This window comes from Heterodontus francisci, chromosome 6 (assembly GCF_036365525.1).
Source record: "Heterodontus francisci isolate sHetFra1 chromosome 6, sHetFra1.hap1, whole genome shotgun sequence".
Taxonomy (NCBI): domain Eukaryota; kingdom Metazoa; phylum Chordata; class Chondrichthyes; order Heterodontiformes; family Heterodontidae; genus Heterodontus; species Heterodontus francisci.
The window spans coordinates 64,611,548-64,632,294 of NC_090376.1; the positions used below are offsets into that span (position 1 = coordinate 64,611,548).

Below are 20,747 nucleotides of genomic sequence, written 5' to 3' on the forward strand. Positions count from 1 at the left end.
CTGACCATGGCCATGACTGTGCTGGTTTACTGATGAGAGATTAGGACAATCGACCTAAAGCAACTCGCGGAGCTCATTAAGAGTGTTACATAATCTGGAATGATTCTGCACCTATGAATTTAAATCACAGATGTTAAATTTCTTTTTTAAAATATTCAGTTGCTTTTGTAACAGTAACACTAAAGTTATAGCAATATGACAAGTTATAATTGATTTTAACCATAGTTTATTGCCACGTTAATATGCCCTTGAGGTAACAGGATAAGTGGTTACTTTTTCTACTAGTGCAGATTTTCCATTGCAGGCCACATGTTCTTAAATTTCTAATACCTTAAAAGGTAGGAAGTTGTGCACAGCAATAGTGGTTCTTATCTCTAGTGTACAGCAGTTGCTTGAGAGATATTGTATTTATAGACTGTTTGGCAAAAGAATGCCTATCTGCTTAATTGCTGGTGTCATCTACCAAATACGAAGCTTTGACAGCAAATAAAGCAGCAGTCTCTCCCCTTGTCTTGTTCTATCATTCATTTGCTTGGAAGTGAAGATAGCTGCAGTCAATTTCGAGGTAAGGACTAATGTCTCTCCAACTATACTTATTCCGCATTGACAATTTCTACTGTAACTATTTTATCTATTCATTGTTTTTTCTTTCATTGTCCTTTTAAGTAGATAGCTTTAAGTGCATGCTCAAATTAAATATCAACAAACTGCTGCTACTGCTCCCTGGAGTCATTCAATCAACAGGTTAATAAAAAGATTTATTAAATTGTCACAGGATAGTTTAGAAACTTTTCACTGAACATAGATCTGCAACTGATTTCTCCTTATAATTAGTCCAGTTGGGGAAACACTCATTTTTATCCATGAAAATTAATCCAAAAAGTCCTATATCTTTATCATCCTGCATAATACTTCTGTTGTTATTAGATGAGATGATCGCTGTTAATAAGAAACCATCAGATTGTTATAACACCCTCCGTGATCGTTGCGCAACATTTTCAGATTTGGGTATTTACATCACAAAATACTAGTAGATTTAGAAAAATTAATGAAACATTTCTAATGATTCAGTACTGAAAGATTGGAAATATTTTATTAGTTAAATGCCTATTATTAATCTTGAAATTATGACTTTATGCTCTTATCTTTAAATATCTCATTCAGTCATTTTGCACTTTTTTCTGTTTATCTTCTCCCCATTTCTCCTGAAGGCACTGAGTTTTGTTGGAGTACAGTTCTACAGCTATTGGCAGCTCTCCGATGCCTTGCAAAAGTAGCCATTCCTAATATGCTAGTCTAGACATTGTCAGCAAGTTGTTCAGCTACAGGATGTCATATCCAAAACCCAGACAGCCATACTGTCTTCCCAACTGAGAACAGTTAACTCAGCCCAGACCAAGAATTGAATCTGGGATCTTTTGAACCTCTATAGCCCATTATCACGCTGAATTATGTAGTTATGTACTGTCTCTTCAAGGGAACCATTTTCATTTCTTTTGTAGAAGTACTGTGTCACAGTTTATTGGATTAATTAATAGTTTATCTCATTGTTGTTTATGTGATGTTTGCTATTGCCAAATGGCTGTTACAGTTGCCGACATAACAATAGAAACTGCATTGTGCATTATCTGTGGCTCAGTTGGCAGCACCCTTGCCTATGTGTGGGTTTAAGTCCTGCTTTAGGATTTAAGCACACACTCCAGTGCAGTATTTTTGGATGCAATGTTAAATTGAGGCCTTATTAGGTGGATGTAAAAGATCCCATGGCACTACTTATCCATGAAAATTAATCCAAAAAGTCCTATATCTTTTTCATCCCGCATAATACTTCTGTTGTTATTAGGTGAGATGATCGCTGGTAATAAGAAACCATCAGATTGTTATAACACCCTCCGTGATCGTTGCACAACATTTTCAGATTTGGGTATTTACATCACAAAATACTAGTAGAGCATGGGAGTTGTCCCTGATGTCTTGGTTAATATTTATGCCTCAATCAACATCTTGAAAACAGATTATCTGGTCATTATCACATTGCTGTTTGTGGGAGCTTACTTGTGTACAAAATTAGCTGCTGTGTTTCTACATTACAAACAGTGACAACAATTCAAATGTCCTTCAATGGCTGTAGAGCACTTTGAGATGTTCAGTGGTTATGAAAGGCCCTATATAAATGCAAACTTTCTTTTATCCCAAAAAGCTTCCCTGCAGCTACTGGCAGTCTAATGTTTAATTCAGTTACTGCCTGCTACAATTTAATGAAGCCTCTTAATGTGCTTCAGTTCAAAACCCGCAGGTCTCTTTTCACATCTTTTTTTTAAATTGAAGGTTACAAAGATTTCTCATTAACACTCACATCCTTTTCTTTCATTCTGACTTTCTGTGGCTATTTTGATTTTGAATCCATTTGTTTAAGCAGAGTCTATCGATTAAGAAGTATTATTGGACCCTGTGGTGCAAAATAACTGAATTAACCTTTAAACTACCAGCAGATGCTGGGAGTTGACTGTCTCCCTGGTTATGGAAGTTTTGTAAGTCTCATGTATTGTGACATGACAACAAACACTAATATTAGAAGCTGTAGAGTTAATTCATTGGGCTGAATTTTATGAAATTGGTGGCAGTCGCAAAAAAGGGCAGGCCACACGTCGCAGAGCTGCCACAATCTTCCGTGTGGTGGCTCATTTAAATAGCCGGGGGAAGCTGCCCCCCACCCCCACATCTCCACCCCCCCCCCCCCCACCGATCATGTGGAGGGGGTAGGCTATCCGTCCCCGGCAATGGCGTCAGCTGCCCGTGCGCAGGCAGTGACACAATTTTTAAAGGGCTGTGTGTCCTACTGGGAAATTTAAATATTTAGAGGAAAATTGAATTAAAATAAATAAATGCATCTCTTTTGCCTCTCTCCCAACCCCCGCTAACAATTAAATTAATTATTTTCCCTTCCCCCCCAAAACACTTACCTTTACCATCTGACCTTCCCTCCCCAAACTGCACAAACTTTCAACTCCAACCCTTCCCACCATCCCCTACACCCATGACGTTAATTTGACCTCGGCTCCCCCCCCCCCCCCACCACACTGATAAACTTACCTCCTCCCTACACCCCCACCCACACCCCTCCCCCCCCCCCCACCAGTGTGGCATCTCATTTCCTCGGGGATCCGAAGGCATGGGAGTGCCGGCCACTGGGCCGAAGATCGCAGCGGGTCATCAGGCGGCGACGTAAGTTTCATTAATTAATTAATTTAAATTTATTTAAATATTCAGATTGGCGTCCCGTCGCCAAGCGGTGGGGGGCTGCCACAAGGCCTCGCCACCGCCGCCGGTAATATCGGGGCAGGCCCTCCCAGCGTCGGGGTGCGTGGCGGTCCACTCTTAGAGGCATCTTCAGGTCCCTACTGCCACGGAACTGACGCCTGGGGGAGAACAAAATCCAACCTGATGTCTCTTATTGAAAAAGACAATGAAGTACTTATACTTACATGGTGCCTTATCATGTCATTCAAATGTCTCAAAGCATTCAAAACAAATAAAATGTTGAAATGTAGGCAAATACAACAGCCATTCTGATTCAGCAACATGATCAGTTACTTATTTGTATTTTTGGTGCTGTTGATTGATGGAAGAATGTCAGGACACCAGGTAGATTTCCAGATCTTCTTTGAATAGTGCTGTAGGATCTCTACTATTTACCGGAACAGGCAGGTGAAATTTTAGTGATGGTGGCGCAGTGGTAATGTTACTGAACTAGTAGTCCAGAAGCCCAGGCTAATGCCCTGGGGACACAGGTTCAAATCCCAACACAGCAGCTGGTGGAATTTAAATTCAATTAGTCAATACATTCAATTAATTAGTAAAAATCTGGAATTGAAAGCTCGTCTCAGTAATGGTGCCATGAAACTATCATCAATTGTCATAAAAGCCCATTTCGTTCACTAATGTCCTTCAGGGAAGGAAATTTGCTGTCCATACCTGGTCTGGCCTACATGTGACTCCAGACCCACAGCAATGTGGTTGACTCTTAACTGCCCTCTGAAATGATTTAGCAAGCCACTCAGTTGTCAAGGGCAATTAGGGATGGGTAACAAATTCTGGCCTTGCCAGCAACACCCACATCCCATGGAAGCATAAAAAAAGTTGATATCTCCCGACACTTCAGCGCTCCCTCCAGTACAGCACTGGAGTATCTACGCACTCATATCCTGGTATGTGGCTCAAACACACAATCGTCTCGCTCAAGGGGTGGTCTCAATTAAGAGATAATGTTAAACCTAAAATACAAAAATAAATGCTTTAAAATTTAATTGAAAAGGAAACATTGCACACATTTTAATTTTGTACAGTTATGTTATCATGTTTCCCATATGTCTTTCTCATATTCTCTGCTCTTTTTCCATTTTGAAAATAGGAGCAACTTTAAAGCGGGAGGTTTTGATTGCCTTAAATCAGTTCAAAGGTTTGAGAAGAGACAAGGCTGACACACATCAGATCACAGATGCTAACTAGCTGGATGATCACGGAGCATCCTAGGAAATCCTATACACGACCTAGAAGCAGCAACATTGCTGAAAAACATCACTATTCAGAAGAAAATATAGGATAAAATGGGTGGGAAAACAAAAAGTAAATAGTTACCACAAAATACTTTTTTGAAGGCATCTAAAGCTTTCAGAAAATACAAACAAATGAGATTAACTGGACTAGGCTGACATGAGTCATTCCCATAATCATATCACAGTCATCACTTTGTCAAGACATACCTATTTAGACCACCAGGAGGCAGCGGGCACACTCAATACACAGCATCAGCACCTGTTATGTTATTATTGGCAAGCTGTCCTTTTAGATGTGAAAAAAAAAGTCCTTAGGGGAAATGGAAAGTTCAAACCAGAATTAGATTGTGCCCTGTCTCAATACATACCAGTACATTTCACAGCATTCATCTCATTGCAGAGAAGCCAATGATATCAGCATGGAATGCTGCAGCTCCCAGGGAATTATCTAATTTCACTAAGGGATGTATGGGTTGCAATTCGCCCTTTTGTTTTAATGAAAGGTTTAATGAAGTCATTATAAAATGACTTTCTGCCTCTCCAAGATATTTTTCTGTGTAACTAAGCGATTTTACAATGAAAAACACTAATTAGGGCATGAAATAGAAAGGTGAAAAATTTAACTCAACTTAAAAGCTTCTCTATATCAAGTTATCGTTTTCTGATGTCACAATTAATTTGGAACTACAGAGTTCCAGCAACACACAACACTTCTGGATGGCAACTAGCACCAGGAGTGCTGCTACACTCATTGCTAGAGTGCAGAACCTTTTGTTTCACAGCTATCTGTTATGTTGCTTTTTTTGAGTGCATAAGGACCCTTAGTTCCTGTCAGTGTTTTCTCCCTCACTGCTTATTGATGGAACTTTCCCTTGCACAGTAGCTAAGCAAAATGTCCACCTTGCTTTGCTTAGTCACATTGAATTTAAGAAGATATTTGTATTTAAATATGAAGTATGTTGGTGGATTTTTGTTCTTAGCTGCTGTATTACTGTCAGACAACTCTCCTTCTGCTTTAAGTCTTGATATAGCTGCAGCAAGACTTATGGAAGTATTTACTTTAAAAAGCACTGTTTTTATAATAGTTTTGCCTGACCTGCTGTGCATTTGTTGCTTGCTGACACCTCTGAATTGGCACCTAAGGCAGAGAAGCAATTACTTTCCCCACCATAGAGTGATTCTCTTTTTAATAGAGTCAATGTGGCATGTCTCAGGAACTAGAGGTTAGATGCTAAAGATTGAAATCCCATTTACATTATTGATGTACTTCAAGTAAACATGATTCTGTGATACAATGGATTATTGGGTGCTGTTAGCATTCCAAGACTTGAGATGGTTCTCTGGTCCTCCAGAAACACCAGGTTTGCCTCATTTACATTGTAGACCACTAGCTGCCAACAGGGCTGTAAAGAGTCCACAATATTTCTCCTAACTGGGAGAAGAATTATTGAGTATTTTTTTAATAAATATCAGCTTGGCGCATTCAGCAGTACTTTTGCTCAAGTCAGAAGGCTGTGTGTAAAAGTCTAACATAGGCCTGAGCACATGACTTAGGCTGACACTTTCATGCAGTACTGAAGGAATGCTGCATGTTTGGAGGTGTTGCCTTTCAGACTGGATATTAAACTGAGGTCCTGCCTGCCTGTTAAGGAGCCATGGCACTTTTTAATCATCGCAGTTAGTTCCCCTGATACCAACATCACTAAAAACAGATATGAGTCATCTACTGTCAGTTACTGTGAGTGGAACTTGGCTGAAGAATAACAATATTATAGCCTGCATAATAATAAACCCTCAAAAGTAGCCTATTGGATGCAAAGCAATTTGGAACATCCTGAGGATCTGAAAGGCACTGTGGAATTAGATTTTTTTTTAACAAAAGGGGTAACTATTTTACATTAAAAATACATCCAATTTTAAGGTTACCTGTAAGTGTAGTTGGTCCCACTCATGGCGAAGTTGTCCTGCTTTTCATGACCTGTGCAAGGCATGCAGTGCCAAAGGACACAGAGCCTGCCTATTCAGGAATTCAGGCTCTAAAGACGCAGCCAGAAGTCACGGTCAGACACAAATGAACAGACAACAAGACAACAGCAGCAAGGAAAGTGCCAGAGACTGGCGTAAATGCAAACCAATACACAAAATCCACCAAAACAGACCTGAGACAAGACTCAGAGAGAAGTAGTTCTCAGACAGAAGACTAACAGGCATTTCACATTGTGAACCTGACACATCACGTTGATGAAGTCCAACAACTGGAAGCTTTCACCACTATTAACATCATCTGCCCAAAGAAAGCTGGCAAACATACACTCAGGGTCAGGATTAACACCAGAGCTAGTGAAAATATCCCACCAGTCTGAATCCTCAAAGATATGTACTAAAGTCGGTGGAAATCAATGATACAACCAACAACTGCCAAGTAATCTGCATACAATGGGTCACCCATCCCTTGCAGTGGCATATTAACACTGCAATGTAGCTATGGCAAGCTAGCATGGAAACCACAAACGTTCTACCTAGTAGACACCAGTGGACCAGCAGTGGCAGGACCTCAACATCATAATCATCCATGAAAGCATTGCCAAGGGGAAGTCTCCAAGCACCAGAACCCGCTAACAGACACTGGCCAGCATCAAATGGTGCAGTCTGGAAACCCAGCAACTGCGTAACTATGCTGCGCCTTCACTTCTGTTCTCTAGGGAACCGCCAGCACCACAATGAGCCAGAACAGACCAAGTACTCTTCCCCCAAAAAGTCCTGACCTTCAGCCCCAAGGCTTCAGATGCAGAGGATGAGAAGAGGTGAAGGACAAGCACTGTCCTGAAGAGGCAGAGAAGGAATGAGTTGAAGCATTGTCTGTTAGCTCTTTGAGATGAGGTGCCGAACATTCCAAGAATGAAAAGGCCTCAAAAGTGGTCATCTTGAGAAAAGCAACAGAGTATATTAGCAGGCTGAAGGTAGAGCAACAGAAATTGACTGCAGAGAGAGAGAAACTTCAGAAAGAACAGCAACAGATGAGACACAAATTCCCAGACGAGTTGTCAAACCACCAAGATAATATATGGACTTTTGACATTTTATAATCTATATGTTACGTAAATAATTTTGATGTTATCTAATGTTATGTGTTTTTACTATTAGCATACGAGACTTATCTTTGGAAAGAAGAGGGATGTTGTGTCATTGCCTTTAAGATCTTAGTATGCTAATGAGCCATGTGCCAGGATGCAGTCACATGACTACTTGCCAGAGTCACTCTGTAACTGTAACACCAAGAAGCAAGACCTGCAAAAAGATAGCTCTGCACTGTATAATAGTTTAGCTGTTTAATAAACCTGCTTGAGATCTTCAATCAACTGAACTCCACACATCTCATTAATGTTGCATAAGACAACATGAAAAGCTTCTCATTACATGGTGGCAGCAGTTCATTCCAACCTGTAGGTTTAAAGTGGCATTATGTTTCTGGAAAACTTATATGTTTGCTTAGAAGTACATGATGTGCTGAAGTAATGTGCGTGAAAATCACCACTGTACTGTTTGCCTATGATATCATCATGATGAAGGTAACAGATATTCATTTATTTCTCCTAAAACATGTCTCCAATTGACTGTCTGATTTAAGACCTGGATGAGTCAAAATATCCTCCAGCTAGATGTTAGGGTTGTGCCAAAACTGGTTCCTGCAAATAACTATGGCTTACACTAAGAAATATAAAAACAGGCGGTAAGAGCTTCTTCAAGTACATAAAAGGGAAGAGAGTAGCAAAAGTAAACATTGGTCCCTTAGAGGATGAGATTGGGGAATTAATGGAAAACAAGGAAGTGCAAAGACTTTGAACAAGTATTTTGTATCTGTCTTCATGGGAAAAGACAAAAAATCCCAAGAATAGTAGAAAATCAAGTGGCAAAAGGGAGGGAGGAACTTAAAACAATTACTATCACTCGAGAAAAAGTACTGGAAAAACTAATGAGACTAAAGGCTTGACAAGTCCCCTGGCTTGTAAAAGAAGTGGCTGCAGAGATATTGGATGCATTGGTTGTAATCTTCCAAAATTCCCTAGATTCTGGAAAGGTCCCAGCGATTGGAAAACAACAAATGTAACACCTCTATTCAAGAAAGGAGGAGGACAGAAAGCAGGAAACCATAGGCCAGTTAGCCTAATATCTGTCATTGGGAAAATGCTGGAATACATTATTAGGAAGCAGTAGCAGGACATTTGGAAAATCATAATACAATGAAGCAGAGTCAACATAGTTTTGTGAAAGGAAAATCGTGTTTGACAAATTTATTAGAGTTCTTAGAGGATGTAACAAGCAGGGTGGATAAAGGGGAACCAGTATATATAGTGTATTTGGATTTCCAAGAGGCATTCAATAAGGTGCCACATAAGATCTCATGGTGTTGGGGGTAATATATTAGCATGGATATAAGATTGGCTAATAGGAAACAAAGAGTCGAGATAAATGGGTCATTTTCAGGTTGGCAAACTGTAACTAGTGGGGTGCCACAGGAATCAGTGCTGGGCCTCAACTATTTACAACCTATATTCATGACTTGGATGAAGGGACCAAGTGTATTGTAGCCAAATTTGCTGACGATACAAAGATAGGTAGCAAAGCAAGTTGTGAGCAGGACACAAAGAGTCTGCAAAGGGATACATATAGGTTAGGTGAGTGGGCAAAAATTTGGCAGATGAAGCATAATGTGGAAAAATGTGAAGTTGGCCACTTTGGTGGGAAGAATAGAAAGGCAGAATATTATTTAAATTGAGAGAGACTGCACAATGCTGTAATACAGAGGTATCTTGGTGTCCTCTCCTCGTACATGAATCACAAAACGTTAGCATGTAGATTGGCCTTTATTGCAAGAGAACTGAAGTATAAAAATAGGGAAGTCTTGCTACAACTGTACATGGCATTAGTGAGTACTGCATATAGTTTTGGTCTCCTCGTTTAAGGAGGGATATACTTGCATTACAGGCAGTTCAGAGAAGGCTCACTGGATTGATTCCTGGGATGAAGAGGTTACCTTATGAGGAAATGTTGAGCAGGTTGGGCCTATACTCATTGGAGTTTAGAAGAATGAGAGGTGATCTTATTGAAACATATAAGATTCTGAGGAGGCTTGACAGGGTGGATGCTGAGAGAATTTTTCTCCTTATGGGTCAATCTAGAACTGAGTGGCACAGTTTCAAAATAAAGGGTCTCCCATTTAAGACAGAGATGAAGAGGAATGTCTTCTCTTAGAATCTTTGGAATTCTCTAGCGCAGAGAGCAGTGGAGACTGGGTCATTGAGTATATTCAAGGCTGAGCTAGACAGATTTTTGATCTACAAAAAAGTCTAAGATTATTGTGGGGGTGGGGGGCGGTGGTGGTGGTGGGAGATGGGGTGGGGGGCGCAGGCTGGAAAGTAGAGTTAAGGCCATAATCAGATCAGCCATGATTTTATTGAGTGGCGGAACAGGCTTGAGGGGCTGAATGGCCTACTCTTGTTCCTATTTCTAAGGATCTTATGATCTATAGATGGGACCAGCAATTTAGAAAGTGAGGTTAAGTGAGTGGGCAAAACTGTGGCAGAAGGGTTTGAATTTGGGGAAGTCACTTTGAATCTGAGAAAAAAAAACAGAACATTTTTTTAATGGTAAGAAACTAAGAAATGTGGAGAAGCAAAGATATTGGGTTGTTCAAGTACACAAATCAGTAAAGACTTATGCACAGTACAACAAGTAATCAAAAAGGCGATTGGAATGTTGGCCTTTATCTCAAGGGGGCTGAAATACAAAGTGAAAGAAGTTATGCTTCAGTTGCACAGAGCCTTGGTCAGACCCCTTCTGGAGTGCTATGTTAAATTTTAGGCACTGCACCACAGGAAGGATATACTGGGCTTGAAGAGAATACAGTGCAGATTCACCAGAATGATCTCGGGAACTTAAGGTTACATTATGAAGTGCACTCTTTTTATTATTATAAGTTAATTAAGAAAGTAATTAAAGTAAATTAACTAATAGCATACATGAACTGCTATGCCTGTGCTGGGACGAGGGAGCAGTACCCCAGGACATGCGCGATGCCAACATCATCACCCTCTATAAAAACAAAGGTGACCGCAGTGACTGCAACAACTACCGTGGAATCTCCCTGCTCAGCATAGTGGGGAAAGTCTTTGCTCGAGTCGCTCTGAACAGGCTCCAGAAGCTGGCCGAGCGCGTCTACCCTGAGGCACAGTGTGGCTTTCGTGCAGAGAGATCGACTATTGACATGCTGTTCTCCCTTCGTCAGATACAGGAGAAATGCCGTGAACAACAGATGCCCCTCTACATTGCTTTCATTGATCTCACCAAAGCCTTTGACCTCGTCAGCAGACGTGGTCTCTTCAGACTACTAGAAAAGATCGGATGTCCACCAAAGCTACTAAGTATCATCACCTCATTCCATGACAATATGAAAGGCACAATTCAACATGGTGGCTCCTCATCAGAGCCCTTTCCTATCCTGAGTGGTGTGAAACAGGGCTGTGTTCTCGCACCCACACTTTTTGGGATTTTCTTCTCCCTGCTGCTTTCACATGCGTTCAAATCCTCTGAAGAAGGAATTTTCCTCCACACAAGATCAGGGGGCAGGTTGTTCAACCTTGCCCGTCTAAGAGCGAAGTCCAAAGTACGGAAAGTCCTCATCAGAGAACTCCTCTTTGCTGACGATGCTGCTTTAACATCTCACACTGAAGAATGCCTGCAGAGTCTCATCGACAGGTTTGCGTCTGCCTGCAATGAATTTGGCCTAACCATCAGCCTCAAGAAAACGAACATCATGGGGCAGGATGTCAGAAATGCTCCATCCATCAATATTGGCGACCACGCTCTGGAAGTGGTTCAAGAGTTCACCTACCTAGGCTCAACTATCACCAGTAACCTGTCTCTAGATGCAGAAATCAACAAGCGCATGGGTAAGGCTTCCACTGCTATGTTCAGACTGGCCAAGAGAGTGTGGGAAAATGGCGCACTGACACGGAACACAAAAGTCCGAGTGTATCAGGCCTGTGTCCTCAGTACCTTGCTCTACGGCAGCGAGGCCTGGACAACGTATGCCAGCCAAGAGCGACGTCTCAATTCATTCCATCTTCGCTGCCTTCGGAGAATACTTGGCATCAGGTGGCAGGACTATATCTCCAACACAGAAGTCCTTGAAGCGGCCAACATCCCCAGCTTATACACACTACTGAGTCAGCGGCGCTTGAGATGGCTTGGCCATGTGAGCCGCATGGAAGATGGCAGGATCCCCAAAGACACATTGTACAGCGAGCTCGCCACTGGTATCAGACCCACCGGCCGTCCATGTCTCCGTTATAAAGACGTCTGCAAACGCGACATAAAATCGTGTGACATTGATCACAAGTCGTGGGAGTCAGTTGCCAGCATTCGCCAGAGCTGGCGGGCAGCCATAAAGACAGGGCTAAATTGTGGCGAGTCGAAGAGACTTAGTAGTTGGCAGGAAAAAAGACAGAGGCGCAAGGGGAGAGCCAACTGTGCAACAGCCCCAACAAACAAATTTCTCTGCAGCACCTGTGGAAGAGCCTGTCACTCCAGAATTGGCCTTTATAGCCACTCCAGGCGCTGCTTCACGAACCACTGACCACCTCCAGGCGCGTATCCATTGTCTCTCGAGATAAGGAGGCCCAAAAGAAGCATAAGTAACAATGGCAGGACAGGTTTTATGTTGCATCTGTGGCATGTAGGAGCTTTTAGATGCCAAGGTGATCCAGGCCAAACATGTCTGCAGAAAGTGTAAGCAGCTAGAGGAATTCTGGATCAGGATTATTGATCTGGAAGCCGAACTGCAAACACTGCTTAACATAAGGGAGGGGGAGAAATACCTGGACACTTTGTTCCAGAGGACAGTCACACTTCTTAGAACAGGGTTATCTGTTTTGGTCAGCAGTGAGTGTCAGGAGGATGCGACCATGAATGGGGCAGGTAGCGGGGCCGAGCAGACAGTAGCAGAGGAGCCTCAGACTTTGCAATTGTCAAACAGGTTTGAGGTGCTCTGAACCTGTGTAGATGAAAGCGGGGTTTGCAAAGTGGATGAGCAGACTGGCCATGGCACTGTGGTAAAGGAAACCATTCAAGTGGGGGGAGCAAAAAGGAATGTAGTGGTAGTAGGCAATGGTATAGTGAGGGGGATTGACACTGTTCTGTGCAGCCAAGAGCGTGAGTCCAGAAGGCTGTGTTGCCTCCTGGTGCCAGGGTTCAGGACATCTGCTCAGGGCTGGAGAGGAACTTACAGTGGGAGGGGGAGAATCCAGTTGTCATGGTCTATGTAGGTACCAATGGCATAGGTAGGACTAGGAAAGAGATTCTGCTTATACAGTATGAGGAGCTAGGCACCAAATTGAAGAGCAGAACCTCAAGGGTAATAATCTTTGGATTATTACCTGAGCCACGTGCCAATTGGCAGAGGGCACATAAGGTTAGTGAAATGAATACATGGCTCAAAGACTGGTGTGGGTTTCAGTTTGTGGGGCACTGGCACCAGTACTGGGGAAAGTGCGGGCTGTACCATTGGGACGATCTGCACATGAACCCTGCTGGGACCAGTGTTTTAGCAAACCGTATTACTAGGGAAGTAGAGAGGGCTTTAAACCAAACAAGGGGGGTGCGGGATCAAGCTTGAGTAGATGTAGCAAATCACAGTACAGTCAAGGCAGGAGAGCAGAATAGTAATATGGGAAATGAAGGTAAGAAAATGGCAGGTAGGGACAGAGAGAAAAACCCAAGAACGCACCAGCAGTCGAGACTAGATGTTACAAAGGTAACAAAAAGACAAAACTAAAGGCTCTGTATCTGAATGCACATAGCATTCATAACAAAGTAGACAAACTGATAGCATGCATTGAAGTAAATAAATGTGATCTGATAGCCATTATGGAGACGTGGCTGCAGAATGACAAGGATTGGGTCCTGAATATTGAGGGATATGTGACATTCAAGAAGAATAGGAAGCTCGGTAAAGGTGGAGGGGTAGCACTGTTAATCAAGGATGGCATTGGTGCAATCATTAGAGATGTCCTTGGTTCAGGAGATCAGGATGAAGAATCAATTTGGGTGGAGATGAGGAATAGTAGGGGAACAAAGTCACTAGTGGGAGTGGTCTACAGGCCCCCGAACAGTAACCACAATGTAGGACGAAGTATACAAAAAGAAATATTGGGTGCATGTGATAAAGGGATGGCAATAATCATGGGTGATTTTAATCTACATATAAACTGGAAAAATCAGATTGGCAACAGTAGCCTGGATGAAGAGTTCATAGAATGCTTTTGAGATAGTTTCTTAGAGCAGCACATTCTGGAACCAACCAGACAGCAGGTTATATTAGACTTGGTATTTGTGTAATGTGTGACAGAAACCACACCGGCCAAATGGAAACACTCGTCATATGGAACACTACTTCAACTTTTTACTGGACATTGAATATAACTTGTTTAAAAGGACCACAGAGCTGAACAGCTAAAACATGGCTGCACATTTGCATTCTGAGAGACAGTTGAATAGAGAGACAATAGAAGTGCTCACTGATTCAATTAACAAGATTCGTCTCGGCAACAGTGATGATCCACATCTTGTCTGTGTAACAGCCAGCACTCCACCCCACCCCCTCCCAACTGAGTGTGTCTAGTAAGCTTTGAAGAATCAACAATCCTCCCAAGAAGATGCTGTTTCAAACAAAGAATTGGTCACATGACTTACCTGCTTGCCAGACCTGGAACAGTTTGAATTGTGCCTCACCGGAAGGTTAAGGGCAGACTGCTATTTGAAGACAAAAGAATAGGTCCCTCTCTCTCTCTGTTTCTCTCCCAAGCAAGGTCCCAGGGACCCACAGAAGCAGCTTAAGCCTCGATAGAGGACCTCTTCAGCCTCTGGTACCAGAGAAACAAATTTGAAAGTGTGTAGTGTGCCCCAGTGAGAACTGCAAGACTTCAACTCCAATCAAGGACTTTACATCCAAACTGAAAGACAATAACTCAATTCTATTTATTGCCTTCCCTACCTCAACCACCACCACCCCCCTGCCCCCAATTCTTTCTTCCCCTCTGTATCTATTTGTGTGTGCTTATCATGTATGCATGCTAGCGTGGTTGTGTCGCATATTTTAGTAATTTTAACCGAGTTGGAGTGGTAAGGTTAATAAGCTTACATCTTTCTTGTGTAGACCTAAGCAAACCTGTCTGATTGGTTCATTTACAATTACAATTAGAGCAGTGAGCAAGGACTCACTGAGAGGTTAAGCTAAAAATACTGTGTTTTAAAAGTTAAACCCTGTTACGGCCAAACCTGGAAAGGGCCAAGAGGGGAGCCTGAGACTCCTTCCTCACCCGGTCATAACAAATGTGACAGGACTAATAATCAGAGTAAAGGCACCTCCAGGTAGAAGTGACAACAATATGATTGAATCTTACATCCAGTTTGAAAGAGAAGAGTGGGTCTAAGACTGGTATTTTAAACTTGAATAAGGGCAACTATGTGGGCATGAAAGCTGAGCTAGCTGAAGTGAACTTGTTTACTCGGCTAGGAGATAGATCAATATAGAAGCAATGGCAGACATTTAAGGGGATATTTCAGAATACTCAGAATAAGTTTATTCCTACAACAAAGAAAAATTCTGAGGGGAGGACCCACCATCCGTGGTTTACTAAAGAAGTTAAGGAAAGCATCAAAATTAAGGAAAAGGCATATAATTGCACAAAGATGAGTGGCAGTTCAGATGATTGGTCAAAATATAAAGAATAGCAGAGAATGACTAAAAGGTTAATCAGGAAAAAGAAATTAGAGTATGAGAGGAAGCTAGCTAGAAATGTAGAAACGGATAGCAAGAGTTTCTACAGGTATTTAAAAGGAAAAGAGTAAGTAAAGTGAGTGTTTGCTCTCTAGAGAGTGAGCATGAGTAGCTAATAGTAGAAAGTAAGGAAATGGCAGATGCAATAAACAAATATTTTGCTTCTGTCTTCACTATAAAGGACACAAAAACATTCCAGTAATAGCTGTAAGTCAGGAGGCGGAAGGAAGAGAGGAACTTGGCGAAATTACAATCACCAGGGAAGCGGTATTGGCCAAACTGATGGAGCTGCGGGCTGACAAGTGCCTGGGTCTTGATGGACTTCATTCTAGTGTGTTAAAAGAGGTGGCTACTGAGGTACTAGATGCATTGGTGTTCATTTTTCAAAATTCGCTGGAGTCTGGAAAGGTTTCATCAGACTGGGAAGTAGCAAATATAACCTCTCTATTCAAGAAGTGGGGAAGCAGAAAGAGGGTAACTATAGGCCAGTTAGCTTGTCATAGGGGAGGTGCTAGAATCGATCATTAAAGAGGTTATAGCTGCGCACTTAGAAAAACTCAAGGTAATCGGGAATAGTCAGCATGGGGAAATCATGTTTAACCAATTTGTTGGAGTTCTTTGAAGGAGTGACATGTGCTATGGATAGAGGGGAGCTCATTGACGTACTGTAGTTGGATTTCCAGAAGGCATTTGACAAGGAACATAGGAGCAGGAGTAGGCCATTCAGCCCATTGAGCCTGCCCTGCCATTCAATATGATCATGGCTGACCTTTCACTTCTAGGTACCACATAAAAGGTTATTGCACAAAGTAGGAGCTCATGGTGTAGGGGGTAACATATTAGCATGGATAGAAGATTGGTTGGCTGGCAGAAAAGAGAGAGTATGCATAAATGAGTCCTTTTCTAATTGGCAGGATGTGATTAGTGGGGTCCCGCAGGGGTCTGTGCTGGGGCATCAACTTTTTACAATTTGTATCAATGACTTAGATGAGGGTAGCAATGGCATGGTAGCTAAATTTGCAGATGACACAAAGATAGGTAGGAACGTATGTTGTGAATAGGATATAAGGAGGTTGCAGACTGACATAGATAGATTGAGTCCGTAGGCAAAAATCTGGCAGATGGAGTATAATGTGGGAAAATGTGAAGTTGTTCACTTTGGCAGGAAGAATAAAAAGCAGAAGATTACTTAAATGGAGAATGACTGCAGAATTCCAAGGTGCAGAGGGAGCTCAGTGTTCCAGCGCATGAATCACAAAAAGTTAGTTTGCAGTATACAGCAAGTAATAAAGAAGGCTAATGGAATACTATGCTTTATTACGAGAGAAATTGAAAATAAAAGTAAGGATGTTATGCTTCAGTTATACAGGGCATTGGTGAGACCACATCTCGAATACTGTGTGACGTTTTGATCTCCTTATTTAAGGAAGGATGTAAATGCATTGGAGGGGTTTACTAGATTGATACCTGGAATGAGCGAATTGCCTTATGAGGAAAGGTTGGACACACTGGGCTTGTTTTTACTGGAGTTTAGAAGAGTAAGGGGAGACTTGATTGAAGTATATAAGATCCTGAACAGTCTGGACAAGGTGCATGTGGAAAGGATGTTTTCTCTTGTGGCTGAGTCCAGAACTAGGGGGCACTGTTTTAAAATTAGGGATCGCCCTTTTCGGACAGAGATGAGGGTTGTATGACTTTGGAACTCTCTTCTTCAGCAGGTGGTAGAGGTGGTATCATTGAATATTTTTAAGGCGGAGATAGATAATTTCTTGTTAGGCAAGGGAATCAAGGGTTATCGGGGGTAGATGGGAGTGAAGAATTCGAGACAGAAACAGATCAGCCATGATCTTATTGAATGATGGAGCAGGCTCGAGGGGCCGAATGGCCTACTTCTGCTCCTAATTCATATGTTCGTATGTTTTGAGTTTAGAAGTCTGAGGAGTAATCAAATTGTAATATTTGAAATGATAACTTGATTCGATAGCATAGGTACAGAACAATTATTGAGAAAATTTAAGTGTCACAGTCTTAAAATTATAGCAGGGCCATTTAGGAGTGAAATAAGGAAGCACTTTTTCCACACAGAAAGACATGGAAGTCAGGTGCTCTCTTCCTCAAAATGTTGTGGATGATGGATCAATTGAAATGTTCTAAATGAAGATCAATATATTTTTGTTATGTAAGGGTATCAATGGATATGGATCCAAGGTGAGTAAATGGAATTGAGGTACAGATTGGCCATGATATAACTGAATAGCAGAACAGGCTCGAGGGGCTGAATGATCTACCCCTCTGTGTGTGGTAGCACTTCATGAAATAATTCCTAGTATTGTGTCTTTAATTGAGGATTATTGACAGCTATGATTTCAGAGGTCCCTGCACTGGATAACTAGTGGAAAATTCTCCTGTAGTTTTCAGTTCTGGAACTAGATATAATGTCAACTCCATCATTATTAGAAAGTCATTGGAATTTATGATACTGTTTATTGGTTATGCATGACTGTGTTCTATGTCATTGCACATTCAAATATTCTACCAGAAAGTCAGTCCTTGTTTCAAATCTGCAATTCTGCAATAGCACCAATAAACACTATTGTTGCAAGGCATATAAACTGTCCAAAATGCTACAGTTGCCATCTAACAGGCTGCAATTATTATTGAGCTCTGAAAAGTAAAATAAAAAAATACTTAGCACATTTTTGCAATGCATAGTCATCATTTGCTGCTCTGATGACTGCTTCTTGATGCTGTGCAGCATTGTTACTTCTGCTATTAGGATTGACAAGAGATTTGTCCAATATTGTGCCACCATCTGACATCTAATTTTATGATGATGGGGGAGGAAGGCACAGTTATCAGAGGAAACAAGAACTGCATAAGCAAAAACAAAAGCATAAAACCTCCACAATAAAAGAATAAAAAGCACAAAATAAAATTGGAATAAAATACAAAGAAACACAAAAGCACAGTAGACTGAAAACACAAGCAATTTTCAAGCAGGAAACAAACCCTTTCATAGCATTCATACATCTCACAATGTGACCCAGTACTGTTTCTCTGTTGATTTTTTATATCAGTTTTGAGTTGCTGGTTCACTTCCTAAGGTCAAAAAGACACAACAGTTGGGTTCTTTATTAGCAATACACTGATGACCATACAACAGAGATGGGGCGGGATTTTCTCGGAAGAGGGTAAGTCCCGACATAAGGACCACATGCGGGTCCCGAGGCAGTGGGACTGCAGCAGCAATCTTCCCAGAGGCGGCCTCTAAATTGGCCACTGCCGGGCCTGCCATCCAATTAAGGACAGCGAGTGGACACTCCATGCTGCCAGCCCAATCAGAAGGCTGGCAGCTCAGAAGCCTCAGTAAAGCCACTGAGAGAGGTGGCCGCTGCTGAGGCAGCAAGGATAATGAGAGGGTGCCTCCGTCTTGAGATGCTCTGGCAGGGGAGGAAGACACTTAATTTTTCTGCTGGGGCCAAGCAGGCAGGCTCCGGCATTTGGAGGGCAAATCCCTCCACTGGTGGCGTCTGGGCCACAGGAGCAGACATTGTCGCTGGTGGCCCCCCCATTTGGGTCTTGGAGCCAATGGCTCTGATAGCGCCGCCCCCGGGAAGTCGCAGGGAGGCTGCCTCCATGTAACTGGTGACCTTCCCACGTAGCGGGGTGGGGGGGACCCACTCTGCTGCCAGCAAAATGCCAGCGGCCCGGGAAGATTGCCTTCAATTGGGCCTTTAATAGGCTAAGTCGACCACCCACCTCTGATTGGTGGGCAGCTAAGCCGCTGCTGTTCCTGCTGCTGAGAAACTTCCCCGGCAGCAGGTTTGCATCGGGACGCTATCCCGAAGTGACTCCCCGGCATTTTATCACCCCCGTGTCTCTTAACCATCCACCTAGGAGCCGGTATAATCTCGCTCATGGTGACTGTAGCCTACAGGAGTGAAGATGATTTTTCTGTTATTAAGTGAGCCTCAATACTGGCGGTACATATTAACAATTAATAAACATGCTAGGTATGTCCTGGCCACTGGTGTAACAAACGGGAATGGACATTCTTGGTGGCAGAGGCTCCAGTGCGAATTTTCACTCTCTCAAAGAACTAGAAGGGACCAGGAGTTGGACTGGAAAGAAAGCTCTATCCAGTAATTGAGTTGAAGGAGTGATTAACCTTGATTGATCTATCTGGCATCTCAATGTAGAAAGCCTCACATTCTGAATTAATATTCTCCTCAACAAGCTTGGTACAGCAGCTCAAGAAACAATAATGGTAAATTCCTCTATGGGGTCCCAAAATATTAATAAGATTCTTATTATTAGTTGGAAGGAAAACCCTGGATTGCCATCCATTTCATTACCAGGAGCAACTCATCCTCTGTGAATACAATTAGTGGCACAAAGTTAAAGTGACTACAGATTGGGTTAGTTCATACAGTACTGAAAATGTAGGAGGGATGAATGGCTTACCTTCTTTGAGACAATCTACTCCTTTAGTGGTTATAATTAAAGTTATTTTTGAACTGGACTCAAACACTTATGGGACATACATAAATATTTATATACACACTTTAACTGAGTCATTTTCTGTTAGTCACTCAAGCTCTCACATTACCCATTCTGTCCTAAAACCAAATTTAACAGTACAAATACAGATTAATCCGAATGTAAAGACAGGTTACACTCTGGAAAAGGGTAATAACATGTCCCTACATGTAGGTGTGTTTATTTGGTTATCCACACAGAAAGTAAAAAAACATCGAAATTCTCAAAGTCCTGCATTTTACAACATGCTACATTTTATAATATTTTACAACAGTCCTACAACATTAGAGGTTGAATGGTTACATACACACTGAATGTGAAATTAATTTAAGTCAAAATGATTTAATGATATCTTCATCCATTTTAATGAATTATCCAGGGATTTATTTACAAACCCATTTACGGAGGCCTGCTATGTTTCTGTGCTAGTTAAAGTGAGCCTGGTGACTTGCTCATTAGGAAAAATTAGAGAGAAGACAGTGTGCAAAACAGTAAACCTATGGAGCTGCCAGCAGTAGCGAAGCTCTGAGAGAGAATGATTTCCTAGCTTTTCTATCCTTATATGGTAAAATGACACAGGGTTTTATTAGGCAGTCAGCCACTCAATTGCTTCAACACAACATTCACCAGATACTAGACGTGCAGCAGTTCAAACTGTGAATTCTAGGGGCCGGTGATCTAACACCTTAGCTTGTGGCTGACCATCGGAACAGAGGGTGACCGATAATCTGTCACAATTTACATTTCTGATGTCACACTGAGAGCTGTTGATCTGTAATGTTTTTATTCTTGTTATGACTGAACTGAGTCAAATG

General features: G+C 42.0%; 1 protein-coding gene across 6 annotated transcripts in view; it reads left to right on the forward strand.

Moving 5' to 3' along the window:
* The first annotated feature begins 520 nt into the window (after window positions 1-520).
* Window positions 521-20,747, forward strand: part of fhl2b (four and a half LIM domains 2b) — a 76,130-nt gene continuing 55,903 nt past the window's right edge. Inside the window, exons 1-2 of one of the 6 annotated variants that reach the window (XM_068033813.1) lie at window positions 538-565; window positions 15,575-15,750. The gene's annotated coding sequence lies outside the window, so the exon portion shown is untranslated. Of the gene's footprint in view, window positions 566-4,411; window positions 4,627-15,574; window positions 15,751-20,562; window positions 20,707-20,747 lie in introns of those variants that run through there. The other 5 variants (XM_068033814.1, XM_068033812.1, XM_068033815.1 and 2 more) reach the window with 5 other exon arrangements.